We start from the raw sequence: 4,174 nt of genomic DNA on the forward strand, positions 1-4,174 counted from the left end.
CATCCGTATTCTTTCTCTGATAGCCTCTGTGTTACCGAGTGAGCACACGAAACGTCTTTCTCCTATAGAACATGGAAAAGCATGTACAACTCTGAAACTCTGGGCTACATCATTGCCTTAGGTCACAATCACTTACAATTGAAAAATAATGAGATGAATTACTAATGCCTTTCTGGAAATAATAAAAGTCCAAGTTTCAGATGAAATTTCATATGTATTGGCTTCAAATACACAATGCTAAAATGTTGTTTACAGAAACAGTATATTGTTTGATTGATCTAAAACCAAGGAAGTTCTACTCAGTCTGTGGTGAGGGCTGGGTGTTACCACGTTTATCACCCCCATCTTCTCTGTGGCTACCATCACCATCTTCACTTCGTAGATGGAGGCGTCTGCATTCAAATCATGAAGACAATGAGCCAAGGCCATGGTGCCCATAAATGGTAGAAGTAGATTCCAAAATTAAAATTTCTGACTCCAAATGGCAGACTCTTTCCATTAGTTGAACAGATGCATATTTTCAGTGATCAGTGGTACTTTCAGGTCATATTACTGAGAACTAGAACATAAAAGAGAACAATAAAACCAGAAAACTAAAATCAACTGATGGCCAACCTTCTAACTCTTAGGGAAAAAAAATGCTGGAATGGAGGAGGATCACCCAGAGCTATGCATACACATAACAAACTCAGGAGAGCAGCAGGAAGGAGCAGTGCACCCTGAATTAGCATCAAGTGATAGGCATTGGGGCCGCCACAGCATCCAGGAAGGCTCCAATGGACTAAGAGAAGAGGCATCTTTGGAGTGGACTCCATTTAGAATGCCATAGGAACCCAAGTACCCATAGACCCATGAATAGATTAACAAACTGTGGTATGTACTATTCAGTTATAAGAAAAGATGGTAAACATATCTTTTCTGTTTACCTTGATGGAGTTAAACACATTCTTCTTAGTAAAGTATCTGAAAAATGGGGGGGAAAAGTATCCAATATACTCAATACTAATATGGAACCAATATATAAACAACCAGATGTTCACACAAAAGGAAAACCCAGTATAGTCTAGCGAGAAGGAGGAGAGAGAAGACAAACCAGAGGGGGTAAGGGGAGGAGGGAGAGTGATTGGCAGGATCTCACCTAATGTGGCACAATGTGAGGGTGTTCAGCACCCCTCTGGGTGAGGGGCTCAACCTGAACTTTACCTTAGAAATGAAAACAATGCAACCTAAACATTTGTACCCTCATATTAATCTGGAACAAAAGAGAAGAAGAACCATGAGTAGGAGGAAAAAGAAGAATGAGTTGGGCAGTAGTAGAAAGAATTAAAAAGGAAAAATATAAAAAGTTATAATAAAACGAAAGTTTTTAAATCAGATCTTTAAAAATGTAGCCTTTCTAGGTAAAGATATGCTTACCTATTTTGAGTTGTGGAACTTGATCCTAGTGAAGTAGAGATTTTGGAAACTCAAAAAATTTTGAAGACCTCTATCATCTTTCAGATAGGCATATACTTATTATTACTAAATGTAATAACTTAATCAGTAATACAGCTTCAAATATATAATTTGACTTCCCTGGGGTAAGTTATTTGCATTGCAATCTAATACAATATACATATGCACACAACATATACGACATGCTGTCAGCCCTTCCTTTATCAATATGTATTGACAAAGTTATACTCAGCCAGATATTAAAGGATTTAAAGAAAGATGTGAATCGATGTCCTTATCTTTGTTCAAAAAGTTTTAAATCTTACATGTAAAGCAAGATACATAAGTGAAACAAAGCCTTATTAAATATATGCAACATTTTAATTTAAAGCCAATATTTCACAGTACTTGTGACCAAAAAAAAGTGCATACCATGTCTAATCAATTTCTAGCATCCTTTTAATTAGAGATTTCTGCAATTTTTGTTCCTAAGAGAAAAAACATTTCCTAAAACAGAAAAGCCTTAGATTCCTGATGTTTGAGTTAGAGGTTAGTCATGAGATAGTTTACTCTGTCATGTAGCAACTTTCATTCAGTCTGGTTTATTCCACACACTCTTTCAACGGGCTTTTCCATCTTAGCCAGTGGCAGCAGCATCTACCGAGCGGCTCAAGACAAAAACCTCGACACTATCGATTTCTCATTTTTAAATTTTTCCTTCTTTAATTGTCACCTCTAAAGCCAAAGTTAACAACATTTTTCACCTAACCGTCAGGCAGTAACTAGTATGCTAACTACTCTTCAAATTTCCACTCTAGACTTTCTATAATACATATATATTCTAAAAAAAAAAAAATCTATGGGGCAGTGCCTGTGGCTCAAAGGAGTAGGGTGCTGGTCGCATATGCTGGAGGTGACGGGTTCAAACCTAGACCCGGCCAAAAACTGCAAAAAAAAATCAATGAAGTGGTTTATCTTAAAATGTTAATCATATTATTTGCTTTCTCACTTAAAAGTAATCGTAACTTCCCATTAGATCACATTCATCCTGATATGTTTCATATTCATTATTGGTCTTCTTTCTTCGTAGATTTTAAGTGCACGAGTGTTTAGTATATTTCCCTTATGCAAGCTGAAACATGACAGAGTTAAATTCTACTGTGTAAATTCTTGCTCCTAATGTTAGTTCTCTTACATATTATTCATTTTTGCAAATATTTTTCCATGCCTTTGCATACATTTTAAATATTTGTAATGTTACTTCAAATTATAAATTAAAATAATTTCAAATTTTCTTCAGTCTAAGTTACCAATTATTCTTTGATAACTAGTTCAGATTATCTTTTAGTACCAAAATCACATATATAAACACTTTCATAATTACTCTAATAATTTTATTTCACCTCTTTTATTTGTTTTTTCATTCATTTGGATTTTTTGTGTCTATACGTGATTTGATGTTGAAATTCTGAAACCACTTAAAAATACCTTTTCAAATTCTAAATCCATGTATATGTAGCAACTTTCAGAAACCTCTGTTCCATTGTCCTAGGGGCCTAGCGATGTCAATGATAACATTTCATTACTTTAAAATTATGTCTTTATACTATATTGTACAACGTGGTAAGAAAAGCCTCTCCCTTCTTTCTAATTAAGTTCCGATATTCTTGCTCATATAAAATTCCATGTGAATTTTAGAAACTGTCCCATAAATTTGTCAAGTTGCAAAATCTGAATATTATTTTACGTTTATTGGGGGAAGCAAATTGACTGTTTTACAGAATTGACTTTTCCCATTCATAAATCTGTGTGGCACACTACATATTCAGATTTTCTTCAATGTCTATTAAGTTACTTAGCAGCAATGTGTACCATGATAAATAACTCTAAAAACAGTTTCCAGCATATCTTGCAAGTTACAATGTTTTGGTGAGGCAGGTGATAACAGAGGAGCCCGCATTTGCTTAGAACTAACAGAACACTCTCTACATTCCATTGCATTCTCAGGGACAATACAAGTACACAGACCACAGCTAAAGAAAGTTTTCAAATTCTTACTATGTACTGAAATGCTGAAACATCACTATAAGAGATCCAGAATCACTTTCATTTTTTGCTGCCACCTCTTTGAGGCACAATATTTTCAAAAGATTTAAACTTAATGGAGTATTTCTACAAAAGTTCATGACCACAAGGAGAAACTCATTCATCATTACTTATTGTGTGTCGCTCTTACAAAACAAGTTTAGAATAGACTTTGGATTTCAGAAGACACCTGCAGATTTCCCTGATGTCTGAAAGCAGGGATGAATAGTTAGCTGGGTCACCTCTCACCTCATACTGAAGCAATAGAGCGGTTACAACTCAGTAACAGAGAGACGGGTCATCCTCTCCAGCGCAAACAAAGCATATTTGTAATACCGTCACTGCATTTATAAATGTATTCTGAAACAGAAAAACAATTGTCTAGTTTACAACGAACTGTACATGTTTAGTGGAATAACAATTTTTATTTTTAACATTTGTTTTCTCTTCTATCATTTCCCCCTAATAAACTAAGAAATGTAACTTGGCTCTAATTAAAAATGAACAAACAGCCCTTCCTTTAATTCACTTGGTTAATTCATGTTTTCATGCTTTTAGGTCAATTTGCTGTTTTCCCTACTGCAATATATTGCAAAAGTTTACATAGCAAATCTTGGTTAATATTAAATGCTATATTTCAAAGTACCTAATAGAA

Source organism: Otolemur garnettii, unplaced genomic scaffold, assembly GCF_000181295.1.
Source record: "Otolemur garnettii isolate 467f Iridium unplaced genomic scaffold, OtoGar3 scaffold00040, whole genome shotgun sequence".
Taxonomy (NCBI): Eukaryota; Metazoa; Chordata; class Mammalia; order Primates; family Galagidae; genus Otolemur; species Otolemur garnettii.